At 40.1% G+C, this 18,207-nt stretch overlaps 1 non-coding gene across 1 annotated transcript; it reads left to right on the plus strand.

Annotated features, from left to right (window-relative positions):
- Nucleotides 1-14,406: 14,406 nt before the first annotated feature.
- On the plus strand, nucleotides 14,407-14,590 carry LOC116560682. Its single transcript, XR_004273077.1, has one exon.
- Nucleotides 14,591-18,207: the final 3,617 nt, after the last annotated feature.

Below are 18,207 nucleotides of genomic sequence, written 5' to 3' on the forward strand. Positions count from 1 at the left end.
TGTATCCTGTGACTAAGAATGCCTAACTTTGTGAATATCCTGTCCAATAAGTCTCAGCCTCATTTTACCCAGTCCCTGTTCGTGATGGATTCATTCTGGTTTGAATGCCTCTGACAGCAATGCCCCCTTTCTGATCCCAGATGAAAATCTGGTTTTTATTTTGGCAAACAGATGTAGTAGAATTAATCCAGACCATTGTGTATCTACAGTTTACACTGGCATGTGCAGTTTATGTCTGCTTGACGTTCAGTAAGTGCTAAGTGTATGCATATCCACATGTGTGTAACCCAAAGAGTATAATGGTTTAGTTTAATAGAAGGAAAAATTTAACATCTTAGTTTTTTCTTTTGAGAACCTGATTTTTCTTTGATAACCCTCTCTACATAACTAAAGCTACAGATCAATGGCTCTTGCAAGGCTTATGGACACCTCTGAGGGCCAAAGTGAATAACTCTCCACTCAGGGATCTGCTGATCCAATAATGATAATGAAGCATGTCCGACTTCTATTTGTTCTAAGACCACTTGAGCCCACAATACATATTGACATGTATTGGCAATTATATTAGCATGTAATTCAGCTACACCTTCTCAAATTAGAGGCCTACTTACAAAAGACTGCTGATTCAGTTTTCTGTGATTTAATTGTCTTTATGATTTCTGCTCTTACAAGGAAGAGCTGAAAGCTCTTTCTTTCCTACTCTGAAGTACATAATAGGTCTCAGAAGCATCTGGACTGCAGGGATTCTATTAATGAAAGAAAAGAGAGCCCTTGGGGAAGAGTGAACTGATTTTACTGGCCATGATTGGACAGATCATTGAAATAATAATAAAAGGTGAATCCAACTTAGAATGAGTCATACTACGAGTGGAATGTGGGTAAGTTTTGTGGAGGAAAGACCCAGGAGGAGCTATTCAACAGGCTAGTAGGAGAGGCGGGCACTGACAGAGGATTTGGTGAAGACAAACCTGCAGAGTTAGGAAAGGCTTGTAATGCCTGCGGAGAGGAATGGATAGGAGGTTCCACTGACAAAATAAAACAACCAAAGAATCGTTAGCCTATTGTGGGCCTCACTGGTTTTGGAGAATAGACAACAGAATAACCATAGAACTATTTCTTGGGATACTACAGGGCCAGACATATGAAATATGATTCTCAAAAAACTTTTAACTCTTGGTTATTGTCAGACTGAAGCTATTGATTCTAGTCATAGTGTTTCTAGGTTTTTAATCTATTACGATTTCCAAAGTCTGTTGGAATACCAATGAATAGAGATGAACAAGCTTTGGATACAGTTGATAATAAAAATTCCAAGTCACTAGTCTAAATATTTAGAGTAAGTGACTACATGAGCTGAAATGGAATAAAATAATTTAAAAAAATCAAAGAAAAAAACAAAAATAAAACACTAAGTATTAGCGTGTCCTAGCCTACTCAAAGAAACAAGTAGTTCAAGTTTGGCCGCTCTTACAGTGAGAAAACAGCAAAGAATATATACTTTTCTCTTTTTTAAGATAAAAAAGTATTGATCAATTGACAGATTTATTATTTAGAAATATGATTACTTTGAATTACCTCAGAAGGTTGGTCCTGTATTACCTAGATCAGTGCTTTACAATAAAATATAATGTGAGTCACATACGTAATTTTAAATTTTCTAGTGGCTTCATTTAAAATTTAAATTTTCTAGTAGCTTCATTTGAAAAATAAAAATGGTGAAATTAATATCAGTTAAATTTTGTTTATCCCAATATATCCCAAACATTATCATTTCAACATGTAATCAATATAAAAAGATTAAGATATTTTACATTTTTTAAAATACTAAGTCTCTGAATCTGAGATTCTCTAAGTATTTATTTTATACTTACAGCACATCTTAATTTGGACTTTCCATGTTTGAAGTACTCAGTAGCCACATGTGGCTGTTGGTTTTACAATATTGGACAGCTCAGAGCTAGAAGACCATGTATTCCATACTAATGTAAAATATTATGAGTTTCTAAACCTGCTTCCACAGTTTGGAAATATACTTTGGGATTTTTCTCAGCCAATATCTCTTTGAAGTTTGTCTAATTAGAAGCATCTAAGTTACAGTGTTTTACCTTGAGGGTTTTTTGGGTTGGAGTGAAACCATTTTTTGACTGAAGTGGCATTTCTTTGAGGAAGACAGGAAGATCTCAAGTGTTTGAACAAATGAGTTTGTTTTTCTTTCTGTTTGATTTTAGAGAGTAAATTTTGAATTCTGGTTTAACATTTGCATGGTATTTTTTTTCCTGTGAAACAGAACAACACTGGCATTCTTGGAAGACCTGGGGGAGTTATAGCTGGAATAGTTGCCCCATGTTGGATATGTTTATATAATTATAAGACTTCCGTTAATGTTGGGTGTGAATACAGCCTCCCAGAGATTTCCTCCATGTTTACTACACATAGATATAGTTGGATGATTTCCTTGCTCTTGAGAATGAGTAGGAGCAGAGAGACCGACTGGACTGATAGGGCTGTTTGGACAGGTGTGAGGGGTAGCTCATGCTTGGATGACAGACTGAGTCAGGGCCAGAGAGGGGCTTCAGCAGACGCCTTCACAACAGGAAGGTATTTATTATTTATTTAACAAGCACTTCTACAATGCTTACCAAGCACTAAAGTCTGTCCAAGTGCTTTGTGAATGTTAACTTGCCTAATCCACATGATAACCCTATGACATAGGTGATAACCCAGTTCACATGAGAAAACTGAGGCACAAAAGGTTAAGTGACTCATCCATGGTCTCATAGCTAGTGACTGGAAGAGCCAGGAATGAAGCCCAGACAATCTGGCTCTATATCTATGCTCTTAACTACTTGCTCCTCTCTGCCACTCCAATCATGACAGACCCTCCTTCTGGCCCCCTAGGCAGATGTATGTGCCCCACTCCTAAAATCATGGGTCACCTTGGGAAAGAGGTCATTAAGATGATATTGTCTCACCTCCTTCAGAATGGGAAGTTGAAACAGGAATTTTAAGTTATCAAAAATAAAAATGCCACATTTTTAACATCTGAGTTACAAACATGAATTTAATACCTGCTGTACAAATATCATTTGTTACCATCAACAACTGGCCTCTGGAGTCTGTTTATATGCAGACTCTTCTATTCTTGGGAATTCAGAAGAGTAACATGTTACATAATGCTGCAAGAAACGATTCAGAGAATCTTCTGGGCTTAGGGTAGAGATAAAACTCCTGAGCTATCACCACAAATATTGCCTAAATTTGAGCGGCAACTCTTTCTTGCTTTTCTTGTCAAAGGATAAAGACACAAGTCAGGCAGTGCCTTAAGGGAAGCTACTTCTATTGAATATATTTTTGGAAGAGCTGTGATTGTCTGAGTTCAGTGTGAGTGCAAATGTTGGATATGGGCTAGTTCAAGAGGGCAGGGACAAAAGGTTTAAAAACTTCTGCAACAAGGTCAAAAGATACAGAACAATTTTTAAAAAAGTCTTTTTGTGTGAACTTATAATAGAAACACATGCCAAGTCACCTCAGTATTATTTTTAACTGCAGACACTTAGGTCTGTAGTTGCCTAATTGAGAACATGGTTATTCATTCAGCCCTTATTTTGTGTAAGGAGCTGGTTGCCCTCACACTAAATTATTTTGCACAAAAATGCTATTGCAATAAAGTATTCTTTGGAGTTTTCACATCTTTTAGGGAGGGTTGCTGGTCACCTTGACCAAGCTGCTCTATGGTATATTATTTTTCTTTGAGATATTTGAATTCAGCATTACTAATAGCTTTACACTTGTTTCTGTAGAAAAAGTTGAAAGGACTGTATTTATGGGAATATTTATATTTATTTTCTGATTGCCTCTAGCTGTATGGAACAGTTGATTTTAGATACATGAGAAATATTACAATTTATCTCTGGGGTAGATTGTGGGAGGAGAAATGGTTAAATTTGAGGGTGTATAGAACAAGAAGCGTATTAACAAAACCAGATTTGATTAATAGTAACTGATTTATCGAGCAATTCCACATGACAGGCGTTATCCTGATTTCTTTACATTTATATTTTCAGAGCTTTACTTGTCAGTTAGGTACTCTATCACTTAGACACTATTATCATTCTTTTTTAAAGGCCAGGAAGTTTATACTCAGAGAAGCAAAGTAACTTGCATAAAGTCACATTAGCAAATTATGTCAAAGCTTGGATTTGACTTTAAGGTTGTCTAACTTCATGCTTCTAATGATTACCCTCCACTGATAGGATCTAGAATTAACCTTAAAGTAGAAGACAAGAATGTGTGTGTGTGTGTGTGTGTGTGTGTCAGAGAGAGAGAGAGAGAGAGAGAGAGAGGGAGAGAGAGAGAGGGAGAGAGAGAGAGAGTACTGAGAAAGAGTTGGTGTAGAACAGGATTTGGCAAGCTTTTTTTCTTTTTTCTGAGACAGAGTCTTGTTCTGTTGCCAGGCGCCAGGCTGGAGTGCAGTGGCATGATCTCGGCTCACTGCAACCTCTGCCTCCTGGTTCAAGCAATTCTCCTGCCTCAGCCTCCCAAGCAGCTGGGACTACAGGTGCGTGCCACCACGCCCAGCTAATTTTTGTGTTTTTTAAGTAGAGATGGGGTTTCACCATATTGGCCAGGATGGTCCCGATCTCTTGACCTTGTGATCCACCCACCTTGGCCTCCCAAAGTGCTGGGATTACAGGCTTGAGCCACCGTGCCCGGCCAATATTTTTTTTTTTTAAGTGAAAAAACCAGATAGTAAATATTTCAGGTTTTATGGGCCACATATGGTCTTTGTTGCATAGTTTTTGTTTTTCTAATATTTAAAAAATGTAAAACCCATCATTTCAGCTATTTATACAAAAATAAGTAACAGGCTGGATTTGGTTTGTGGGCTATACTTTGCTGATCCTTGATTTAGAAACTTCTTATATTCATGTACAATACCAATGAGTGTGAGTTTTCAAAGGAGATTTGAAGAACAGAAATTCCTATGTATAGCTATTTGTCTCCCTATATATGTACAGCATCTTGTAACTTCAAGTTCTGTGGTAGGAGAAAAACATTGCTGCATTCTTAGAAAGTGGGAATATTTCACTAAAATTGATAAAGTACAAATAACAACAGATGATTATAGACATACCTTTATATACTTAATGCACATATATATGTGTAAGCATGAATTGATATATGCAAATTGATTTCCTAATCTACTACCCAATCTATTCTGTAGATTATATATTGAAACAGACCAAAGCAGTTATGGAATAAGAGTTTGATGTACATTATAGGATTTTAGTGTGGGAAGAGCTAATAAATTACACCCTCATTTCCCTTCTCAAGTTTTAATCCAATCAAGAAAGGAGTCTGATGAAGTTCAAAATGTTGGTTTTGTTCTTTTTTTTTTTTTCCCATTTATTTATTTTATTGCATTTTAGATTTTGGGGTACATGTGAAGAACATGCAAAATTATTGCATAGGTACACATGTGGCAGTGTGATTTGCTGCCTTCCTCCCCATCACCTACATCTGGCATTTCTCCCCTTGCTATCTCTCCCCAGCTTCCCACCCCCCACTGTCCCTCCTCTATTTCCCCCCAACAGACCCCAGTGTGTAGTGCTCCCCTCCCTGTGTCCATGTGTTCTCATTGTTGAACACCTGCCTATGAGTGAGAACATGCGGTGTTTGATCTTCTGCTCTTCTGTCAGTTTGCTGAGAATGATGGTTTCCAGGTTCATCCATGTCCCTACAAAGGACCCAAGCTCATCGTTTCTGATGGCTGCATAATATTTCATGGTGTATATGTGCCACATTTTCCCTATCCAGTCTATCGTCGATGGGCATTTGGGTTGGTTCCAGGTCTTTGCTATTGTAAACAGTGCTGCAATGAACATTCGTGTGCACGTGTCCTTATAGTAGAACGATTTGTAATCCTTTGGATATATACCCAGTAATGGGATTGCTGGGTCAAATGGAATTTCTATGTCTAGGTCCTTGAGGAATCGCCACACTGTCTTCCACAATGGTTGAACTAATTTACACTCCCACCAACAGTGCAAAAGTGTTCCTTTTTCTCCACATCCTCTCCAGCATCTGTTGTCTCCAGATTTTTTAATGATCGCCATTCTAACTGGCGTGAGATGGTATCTCAATGTTGTTTTGATTTGCATTTCTCTAATGACCAGTGATGATGAGCATTTTTTCATATGTTTGTTGGCCTCATGTATGTCTTCTTTTGTAAAGTCTCTGTTCATATCCTTTGCCCACTTTTGAATGGGCTTGTTAGTTTTTTTCTTGTAAATCTGTTTTAGTTCTTTGTAAATTCTGGATATCAGCCCTTTGTCAGATGGGTAAACTGCAAAAATTTTTTCCCATTCTGTTGGTTGCTGATTCACTCTAATGACTGTTTCTTTTGCTGTGCAGAAGCTGTGGAGTTTGATTAGGTCCCATTTGTCTATTTTGGCTTTTGTTGCCAATGCTTTTGGTGTTTTGGTCATGAAGTCCTTGCCTACACCTATGTCCTGAATGGTTTTGCCTAGGTTTTCTTCTAGAGTTTTTATGGTGTTAGGTCTTATGTTTAAGTCTTTAATCCATCTGGAGTTAATTTTATTGTAAGGTGTCAGGAAGGGGTCCAGTTTCTGCTTTGTGCACATGGCTAGCCAGCTTTCCCAACACCATTTATTAAACAGGGAATCCTTTCCCCATTGCTTGTTTTTGTCTGGTTTGTCAAAGATCAGATGGTTGTAGATATGTTGTGTTGCCTCAGAGACCTCTGTTCTGTTCCATTGGTCTATATCTCTGTTTTGGTACCAGTACCATGATGTTTTGATTACTGTAGCCTTGTAGTATAGTTTGAAGTCCGGTAGTGTGATGCCTCCTGCTTTGTTCTTTTTGCTTAGAATTGACTTGGCTATGTGGGCTCTCTCTTCCATATGAAGTTTAAGGTGATTTTTTTGATATGGCTGTACGAAAATAGCTTAGATCTGAGCTTCTAATTATTGAAGCCTGGGATTAGAATTACTCACCTAATCTTAGGCTGCACTGGACAACTGCCGTCCTCTCCACATGGGGCAGAGTCTTTTCTGCCATATGTGATACACCTCAGGGATGGTGGACGAGGGAAATGTTTTTGCTGGAAGGCAGACCTGGAAGAGAGGAGGAATATGATCAGCATGTCCAGATCACTTCCTCATCTCAGACTCAATTATCACCTCCAGATAGTCCAAACTTGCCTTAAAAAATATCAAAAGATACTAGCTTTGTGGTCCAAAGTGGAGATCCCAAAGGAGAAATTGGTGCTCAATTGTGAAGGCACACTGATAGCTATTTTATTTGTCATAATTTTATATAAAAGTAGATGGAAAACAGATATTATATCAGCTGTTTTAGTCTGACAATGTAAGTCTGGTTTGGCTCTATTTGTGTTTTGTCCTGTTAGTGACATTAATGCCAGTCTAATGATTCATTTGTTACTGAAATGTTGAAGTTGATCAGGGCAATGTCTCTTAGTCTGATGTCAGCCCGTTGCCCAGTAGCAGTGATAGCTGCCACCCACACCAGCCACACCTTAGAGGCCCAGTGACAGAGCCACAGTCGTTACATTTCAGTGTGTTCAATTTTAGTAACCAAGATCAGAAAACTGACTGCTGGGGAGGGAGGCTCATTTGGGCTAGCTTAAATCAAAATGATAGAATGCACTGCACGATTCTGGATTGTAAGATGATGATATAAGTGTGTTGGTGCTTTTGTTTGTATATGTTCATAGAAAATGGCTGAAAATTGGTTCATATAATGCTAACGATACTTTGTGACAAGCTTTGGGGTGTTTTTTTCCCTCTTTGTATTTTTCTGCATGACTCAAATTTTTCTAATAATTATCAATCATTTTTCACCAAAAGAATCAAGTAGTTATTAATTAATTAATTTTTTTTGAGATGGAGTCTCTCTCTGTCACTCAGGCTGGAGTGCAATGCAATGGCGTGCTCTTGGCTCACTGCAACCTCTGCCTCCCAGGTTCAAGCTATTCTCCTGCCTCGGCCTCCCGAGTAGCTGGGTGTGGCGTGCGGCACCACACCCGGCTAATTTTTGTATTTTTAGTAGAGATGGGGTTTTACCATGTCAGTCAGGCTGGTCTCGAACTCCTGACCTTGTGATCTGCCCACCTTGGCCTCCCAAAGTGCTGGGATTCCACACCTGAGCCACTGCGCCTGGTCAGAAGTTATTTTTAAAGGTATGAGCCACTGCACCTGGTCAGAAGTTATTTTTAAAGGTAAAGTCATGTGGTTTGCTCCGCTCCTGCCCTACCCTTCTCCAATCACTCTATTTTTTTCCCTCCTCCCCTCCCTCCCTTCCTTCCACTCTTCTACATACCACATATTTGGTGAATACTCACTCTATGTCACTGTGCTTGGTGCTGGGGATACAGTGGTAAATAACTCAGATACTGTTAACTCTCATGGAGCCTACAGACCAGTGAAACAGACTAGGAGGCTGAAACTTCAATTGTAGCCTTTGTCCACCTGGAATTCACTGATATTCCCAGATGTGTAGATTTGAATAGTTCTCATCAGATTTCATCTGGAAACTTAATCCCATAGAGTATTTTGTCTGATTTATGAATTGCTTTACATGGAAAACATCTAAAAGGCATGGTTGCATTTACTTTACACTTGATTAATTGCCTTTATTAATAAAAATTTTTTGAAAGAATGTAAAACAGAAGTATAGGGAGTTGGGCAGGACCAGGTGCTCCATTTGGATTAATAGGTAATAACTAAATGTACTCATAGCCTGTGTGTTTTTTTTGGTCAATATGACTAATAGAGCTTTTGAATGGCAGGAGGGCTATGTAAGAGTCCAGGAGCCAGAGATTTTTCTTATGTCATTGAATAAGTCAGTTCACCCAAGAAAGAGTGGTGAATGGCAGCTGAGCGTTGGAAGGGATAAGGGCCTTTCAGTTTGGGGTCTTCTTAGGTCATACATGGCAGAGTCACAGAATGGATAATCAATCCCATGTCTGTCATATGCACATATAACAGGGGGCTTGAATTTAGTTAGGTTTGGTTTCAAAAATTCACTTTAGTCTATTTGGTTATGAATCACAATAATTGTGCTAAAATCATTGCTGGCTAAAGTGTCCCTACCCATTCCTCTGACAGCACCTTCTCTTCCTCCCTCCACTTACTTCTACAACTTTGGAGATTTAGTCACCATGCACAGATCCTATATTAGTAATGAGGCAGCCTGGGATTTTCATGTCTTTCCTCACCTCTGATATACCACTGAAATTGATTTACCTTAATTTATGACTTCTGATTTCACCCCAGGGCATAAATGACTCATGGCTGACCATGTTTCCCTCAGTGGATTTTTAACCTTTCTTTGCTTAATATGTTTATGATAAGGGTCAGAGATGCTTCATTCAAAAGCAGCAGGAGGCCTAATGGCTTCTTGGAGTGAAAGCTTCTTTCTTGCCTTTTAATTTCAGAAAGTTTAAGACAACTCAGCAGTAGAAGTGGGGCGGGAGAACAGAGCATGCAGAGGTTCCGTGGAGGTTTTATTTGGTTGTCTAGCTGGAATGAAATGATTTCATAGAGTACAGATGATATAAAGTAATAGAAAGGGTCTAAAAGATCAGTTAATAGGTTTCACATGTCAGCATGCAGCCCTCCTCCTGGAAATGGGCATCATCTCTTTCCCATCCTAATAGAGAGGGTGAGATGTCATCGAGCTGTCACATTGGAATATGCCTCTCAGTAATGACTGCAAAACGGTGGGATATTTGAATGCTTTGTGTGAGACCGTCTTACTCCTTTCTTCTTGATACAGTGATTGGGGATGGAGGGTGAGTTGTAAGGCATAAAAAAAGATAAAGAAATGACAACTCCCCACTGTCACATGTACCCTTAGTGCAGACTCACAATATAGCACAGCTGTATCACCAAGGAGAGTTAAATTCCGTAAGTCAAAAATGAATATAGTGTGCATGTTGCTGTGTATATGCATACATCTGAAGAGTTGCTAAAGAGTCTGTAGAAATTCCTCAATAATGGAACACAGTATAATGTAGCATATCTATATTTATTGTCCATGAAAAGATTTTATGGCAGGCTAAGGCAGCAGGATCACTGAGGCCACAAGTTCAGGATCATAGAGAGACCTGGTCTCTACAAAAAAGAAAAAAAAATTAGGCATGCTCCATCATGCCTAGCTGTAGTCCCAGCTACTTGGGAGGCTTAGGTGGGAGGATCACTTGGGCTTGGGAGGTTGAGCCTGCAGTGAGGTATGATTGTGCCACTGCTTTCCAGCCTAGGTAACAGAGTGAGACCTTATCTCTAAAAAACAAGAACAAAACGACGACAACAAAAACTTTGATATACTAAGAGAAAAATGTTTACCTAATTGGATATACATTGTGAGTCTGCTTTTTAAAAAGTATGTATTTGCATGAAAGTTTAGAAATATCTACCTTAGAATATTGACAATACTACTGTGCTTATCAATGGATGGTGAGATTATGGAATGTTTTATTTTTTCAAATAATGTTTCTATAGAGATGTGTTATCTCCGTGATAAGAATTGTTGTCCAGGAGTGGTGGCTCACGCCTGTAGTCCCAGCACTTTGGGGGGCCGAGGAGGGTGGATCTTGAGGTCCTGGCCAACCAATATGGTGAAAGCCTGTCTTTACTAAAAATACAAAAAAAAAAAAAAAAGGTGGATGTGGTAGCTTGCACCTGTAGTCCCAGCTACTCTGGAGGCTGAGGTAGGAGAATCACGTGAACCCAGGAGGCGGAGGTTGCAGTGAGCCGAGATTGTGCCACTGTACTCCAGCCTGGCAATTGTGCGAGACTCCATCTCAAGAAAAAAAAAAAACAGAATAGTTAAGTTAAAAATAAAATTCCTGGTAAGTTGAGTCTGCCTATTACTACTTAATACAAATTCCATCTGAAGCAGAGAACCTTTGTTGAGGCTAAGGGAGATTCGCTGATTCTAACACTGCTGCCTCCTTCAACTACTTGGTAGCCAAAGTGACTGAACAGCTGAAGCTTTTAGAGGTTTCCTGGGGCTCTAGTCAGGGCTCGCAGTGTTATTGTAATAAGTTAAGTCATATCCAGTAGAGATAAGATATATATGAGCTTGGAAATTATTCCAGCTGAAAACTTATATCTCCACCTATCCAAATATGATTGAGTTCTGGTTTCTACACCTTCACAAATATTTCCTTTATGTCTATAGAAAAGAGAGAAGTACTTTCTTGTCTGATGTCTATTTTCATTAAAAAAAAAAAAAAACAAACCCAAAGACTATGTTGGATGACCAGCTCAGAAATGTCGGTGTACTTTTCTCTTTAAATGTATTAACATCTATTTACTTTTTAAAAATCATTTGTTTGAGCAGCTGTGCTATGAGCAGGAAGTCCATTACCTTCATTATCTTCCACTTCAAGTTCACCTGTCCCGCGTCTCAACCTCCAACTGCCTAAGAACTCTGGGTCTCATTTGTTTGAATGAGGAGAACCAGCCCTCTTAACCAAAAGCCAAGCAAAGGAAACTGGAGTCTTCCACGGCCATTGTCTCTTGGACCCACAAGGTATTGCTGTTGCTGTGGGTTCCCGATGCGTAGCCTGGTCCTTGCACAAGACAGCGTGCCCAAGCTTGGACTCCAGGATTACTGTTCTCTTAGTGGACTCTCACAAGGCTGGTCATTGTCCTCCAAAGCATAGGACATAGCCATGTGCTCTTCCTGCCCCAAACCCATAGTTTTTGAGCCTGAGTCACCAGCCTAGAATCTCCTGCCACTGCGTCTTGATCACATCCTCCCTGGTCCACCCCAACTGGTGAGTCTAACTTTGAACCTCAGAAAGCATGGATGCTCTATTAGACTTCTTATTTCCTTTCTCCCAGTGCTCTCAGATCATCTTATGGAAGAACCTAGCAGGAGGTTGGTCAATGTGATTAGGTCATCTGTGTTTGCTAATTGACCATGATGGAAGTTAGACTCCTACCCTCCTGGAGAGACTGGGAGATAGGAGAAATATCTTTCTTGATGATTACATTTCAAAGGGATGGCTTCCAAGTCCTTGAGAAAGACATTCTTGGGTCATAAAACATTTACATCTCAAAGGAGCATATAAAAATGTACAACTGAAATTTTTTTTTTTTTTTTTTTTTTTTTGAAGACAGAGTCTCACTCTGTCACCCAGGCTGGAGTGCTTTGGCAAGATCATAGTTCACTGTAGCCTCAGACTCCCAGGCTCCAAGGGATCCTCCTGCCTCAGCCTCCTGAGTAGCTGAGACTACAGTTGTGTGCCACCATGCCAGGCTATTAAATTTTATTTATTTATTTATTTATTTATTTATTTATTTATTTTGTGGAAATGGAGGCTCACCGTTTCCCAGGCTGGTCTTGAACTCCTGACCTCAAGGGATCTTTCCACTTTGGCCTCCCAAAGTGTGATTACAGATGTGAGCCACCATGCCCAGCTCCAATTGCAAATTATATAAAGTAAATGCTCTAAGGGAAGTCAGAGACCTGTGATCAGGAAGAAGCCTGTCTAAGTTTAATCAAGCTGAGGGGAATGTTAAGGTCAACTTGGTGAGCAGCAGCCTTCAAAGAGCCTCAATGTAATCACAAAAGGTTCTAACTCATCTCATTTCCATGCTCATTCCTGATGTGGGTGGCTTGCTCTGTACGTACACAGCTAAAGCTGAGTTTTCTACAGCAGGGGCCAACAGAAATCTGCCTTATGGCAGATTGTGCCATATACTCGACATGGCATAAGGTACTGTCTCAAATTTGGTAGTATTCTTCTTTGTGGAGAGTGGATACTTCATACAGTGCTTTAGGTACTGAGGAATTAAGACCTGACACCTTCTTAATGGGATGCTACACTGCAAGGTGGGGAGTCTGTGCTTCTCTTTTTGGTGACTACTAGGTGGGTTTTCCGCTGCCAAAAACCAAACCAACATCAGTATTCCCCCGACACCTCCAGTTCAGCAACACAAGGAGAATTCACTTCCTTGGAAGTCACCTTGATGCTATATTCTTTTGTACATGATTTTAAAATATACTGTGATAAATCTCATTTGTTCTCTTATTCAGTGGTTAAAGGAACATGTAAGGGAGTTGGTGAAGTTTATTTAGTTGATAGAATTTTAGAGATGATTTTAAATTCCACATAACCATCTTAAGATTTATATGAGAAGTTATGACCAAAATTATTAGCTCTGTTTAGATCAAGATGTAATAAAGAAATCTGTCCAATTAGGAACTAGTTCTGTTTCTCTCTGCTTATCAAATTGGGCTCTACAAATATGAATGTTCCTGAGTACCTTCATAAGGGACACGTTGTGTTTGTTCCGTTCATCACTGGTGAGAAGTAACTTGACATTTTCATTGCTAATAACTTCCTTGCAAAGTATATTGACACCTCAGTCATTTTTGAACCAAATCAGCAAATAACGAGGGGCTGTTCTGTGAAATCCACTCACGCAGTTCTTGCTCGCAAATGATGCAGGCTGTTGAGGCTGCCAAGATGCAGATGACATGTGGATAATGGAATAATAACAGACTACCCAAATAAATATTCAGAACATTAACAGGTTTCATTTGGAGGTGTGTAAATAGCTACAAAACAATCTTGGTGGACATTAATTACTGCAGGAGGTGAGTGGACTAGAAGAACATGCATAAAATGGATTTCAGAAATGAATCTTCCAAACCTGATTTGTCTTTCCTTGAAACCCATTTGCTTAGTGCTTCGTGCCTACATCCATGGGTTATTTCCCCCATACACACGTCCCTCCTCGCTTTCCCACTTTCCTGTGGCTACCCTTCATTGCAGATAAAAGAATCCACTCTTAATTCCTTCTATTCACCGTCATATATAATACTCCTGCCTCCACACAAACCCTCCTCTCTGCTGGAAGGTCTTTATTTCAATTGTGATTTTTCTTTGTTCCTTCTACCTTGCTAACTTTTCTAAGTAAAACTCACGACCTCTTTCAAAAGGTCTACCTAGAGCTCCTTGTCTCCCTTGAGTTTCCTCCATTCTTCACTATAGAGCAGGCAGGGCATGGGGGTGGCCTGAGTTCAAATATTTCCTCTGCTGGGTTCTATGTAACAAATTTCTTAACATCTCAGAAACAGTTTCCTCATCTTTAAAGTGAGGTTCTCTCTGATTGTTTTTTTAACATTATGAGAATTGCGGATGAATGCTACAGGCGTATATATTAAGGAAGGCATGGATTTTTTCTTTTCTCGCTCAAGTATATTCGTGCCTACACTTGTATCTGGCACACAGTAGATTGTTTTCTAGCGCCTCCCAGTTTTTAAAATATTTTGACGAGAGTTGATAATTGGTAGCAGGAGTAACATTCTGATATGAGCCACTCTGCTGTTAGAAGTGGAAATCTCATGGTCTGGGGAAAGGCTCCTGTGTTGTTGAAACTGCCCAGTTGTGGGTGCAGCCTTATACCAGGAAGCCCAACCTTGATCTAAAGCAAATTCCCAGGAGAAGTCTTTCCTAGGATTTGAATTTGCAGTAACAGCTGTGAACATTCTAGCAGCACTTTGATCATGTATGATACTGCAAACAGGACCCAACCCCCCACCACCACAAAAAAGGAGAAACCTCTAGAACAGATTGATTTTTTTTTGCTTTTGTTTTAAACATTTTTAAATTAAAAATTAAACTTACATACAATAAGATGGGGCCTTTTTGGTGCATAGTTCTTTTACATTCATAGTCTCTTTTTCAAGAATTATTTGGTGAATGAGTGAGGCAGCTGATATAGTACGTGACACAAAGTTGGCTCTCAGTGTATACTTGTATATATGTAAGTCTACACGCGGTTACTCTGGCTACAGCGAGCACTCTACATAGTTTTTTGATAGCACATATCTCACTAAAGCCGTGCCACCATTAGACTTGGTTTAACAGTGCCTTGCTCTGGGTCCTGTGCTTCAGACTATTCATTGTGTGGTCCTCCGATAGACATCTTGTGGGAATGGTTAGACATGAAAATTTCTGGGCTGCACCCCAGACCCACCAAAGCCTCATCTCTGGGGGTAGAGTTCAGGAATCCATGTTCTAACACACTCTCTAGGTGGTGCTCATGCAGGTGTTTGCCAAGCACTGGCTTACAGGGCCCTGCTCTGTCCTTTTTTATAATGTCTCTCTTGATGGGTGCCCCATCCTTGAACACATTTCAAACCCGGGCTCTAAAACCCTCTGCCCCAAGTCTATTTCCAGGACATTTGTAGGTCTTTTTATTTGATCCATCAAGGGACAGCTATTTGCAGGGGCTGTGGGTAGAGTTTGGACATGTGACGGTGTCCACAAGTGTGTGCCAGACCCCTTGTCAGGAAGCCTGGAGCTGGGGGAAGGAAGAGGAGGGCAGTAAGCCACAGAATGTTTTTTTTTTTTTTTTTTCCTGTTCTGCTAGTTCTAAATTCGAATCTGCCTTCCAGGTAATTTTGAAGTTATACTTACTAAGATTATAGGAAAGAACATATTTTATTTAACTGCTTGCTAGCTTGAATTATATAACTTAGACATTCTAATATATAATATGCAGGCCCCTATTTTTACCCGCAGGCTGGGGCCTGCAGATGTTAAGGTTGAGCTTCTCCTCAATTCTTACTGTTTCCTTTCTATGTTCTCCACTGGGCTGGGAACTCCTTGGTGGCATGGACTGGGGCTTCTTTGACCCTGTAACCCTATTGTCTTGTACAGTGCTTGGTATAAGTGACTTAATAAATGTGTGCTGATAGGTGAATAAATGAATGATATCTTTTGTGGAGGCTAGGGCTGTCAGGGAAAACTTTGTGGGGGAGATGCTGGGCCAACATGGTTGTTCCTGGGTAGCGTTGGTGAGACATGGCGGATGATGTGTCCTTGAACAGGCACCATTTTCTACTGTTGTCATATAAATTGTTGGAATGAGGAAAAATTAAGGGAGTATAACATTGATATGATATTGAGGGATTGTGTTATAGTAGCTTCTCTTCCTGGGTCTGTGAGGGGTGTGCTTTCAAATGCAGGGATTTCCTTTGAGCACTTCCTCCAGGCCGCCATCCAGGAACCAGAAGGGTTTCAAATGAAAAGTTTTTTATCTGATTTTCTTGTGCTGGCCAGGTAGGGCAAGCCAGGTGAGGCTCCTTTGTCCCAAAATCCCGAGAAAAGCTTCGGGAAGTGGAGGCTCTGTAACCAGAGTTGTGGACCAAATAGCCAATCCGATATCAGAGTCAAAGATCATTCGCTCCAGAGGACGTTTGAAAGAACTCCTCTTATTGGAGGAGAACATGAATGGGGAGGGAATAACTCAAGGGTTAAAACTCCAGCTGCTCCTACCCATGCGGATTCCTCCTCTGGGTCCACTCCCACCGTGGTGTAGGAGCTCTCTCTGTCTCTGTCTCTCTGTCTCTGTCTCTGTCTCTCTCTCTTTCGTCTGCCTAATAAATCACTTTTCCACAAAACTCTTTGAGTAAATAACATTTATTTGAATGGCAAACTCACCATGCCTCTGGGGCCCCTTTCCCCATTCTTCAGGGTTAGAGAGGCCAAGAACCTCCGATCTCTGGGAGTTGGATACACTCCCTCGGTTACAATGTCATCTGATTCCTCAGACCAAACAAAACCAAATGATCTTTACAATTTATGCCAAGATGAGTGTTATGGACAGAGTACTTAACGTTACACCCAAATTCATGTGTTGAAGCTTTAATACCCAGTGTGACTATATCTGGAGATGGGACCTCTAAGGAAGTTAATTAATGTTAACTGAGGTTATAAGGGTGGAGACACCAGAGAGCTTGAGCTCATCTCTCTGTCTTTTTCAATCTCTCAATCTCCATGTGCACACACCAAGGAAGGGCCATGCAAAAACATAGTGAGAAGGCAACCATCTGCAAGCCAGCAAGAGTGCCCTCACCAGAAAGTGAACCTTGCTGGAAGCGTGATCTTAGACTTTCCAGCCTCCAGAATTATGAGAAAATATATTTCTATTGTTTAAGACACCCAGACTGGTATTTTGTTATGGCAGCCTGAGCTGACTAATACAGCAGGAAAAAGAACCAAATGCCACAGATTAATTAGATGTAATGAAAACAGCTGTCAAGCTAGTCCTAAACCTTGGCTTACTTCAATTAAGTGTTCGATACAAACTAATTAAATTAGCAGTTCCCAGGTGCTGGCTTTATAGACAGTATAAATTATGCATTGAGGCAGGAAGCCCTGTTCATACTGGGGACTTATTTTGGTGGTTCTTGTTTTATGTGTGGCATTTGTTTCTGGTTTTATTATAATGACTTATGTCAGATACATCATAAAGTAGCATAATTGAATAATTGCATGCTGACTATTTAGATAGCTTTATATTATTTTGATTTTTCCCCCTCTCTTTGAAATTATTTTACTAACAAAGGCTGGATCCCATAGACATGCTCAGATCTTGCTGGTTCAGTATCAGGGAAGGCTGAAGACAAAGCTTTATAAACATAAGATGTATTATTAATGCTTGCTGCTGTGAAACGTTGATAATAAATAAGAGCTGATTGTATCCACTGCAATTTCTCACTCAATTTTGATGGCTCGGGAAGAGCATAGATTTCCAAGCAGAATGAAAATAGGTTGTCTTGGTTTCTGCTCTCTTTATGAATGCAGGGTTGCAGCTGCATTGTCTCTTGCTAGAGATGGCTTAATGCACTTGTTTGGACTGCTATTCAGTTGTCATTTTCAAGGGGACATCTGGCATTCAGACTGTTGTTGAGGGGCCATTGGTTTTATTCCATCTAAACATTTCACCTGATTCTCTTAATAAACTTGATGGTTTGTAAAATTCAGCCAGCTAACCAGTGTTCATTAACAATTTACTTTATGTGCCAGACAGTGGGCCAAGGTTGGAGGAAGTTGTGAAGCAGAAAGAAACCTGTCCTGGTTTGCAGAGAACCTAGCGTGTGGTTGAGCAGTAAAACCACATGCATAATCACAGTGAGTCACATGATAGTTGGACATGCCAAGTACTAATTGTACTGTGTGAAGTAGGCAGTCATTTCAGGATGGAATCACTTCCAGGGGAGGAGATACAGTGTAGTCTGCGAGAACTGTTCAGCACCAGTCCAACTTCTCCTTCAGCATGATTCCTTTTTTTTTGAGTTGGAGTTTCACCCTTGTTGCCCAGGCTGGAGTGCAGTGGTACGATCTTGGCTCACTGC

Source organism: Sapajus apella, unplaced genomic scaffold (assembly GCF_009761245.1).
Source record: "Sapajus apella isolate SASKATOON/1434 unplaced genomic scaffold, GSC_monkey_1.0 scaffold26, whole genome shotgun sequence".
Lineage (NCBI taxonomy): Eukaryota > Metazoa > Chordata > Mammalia > Primates > Cebidae > Sapajus > Sapajus apella.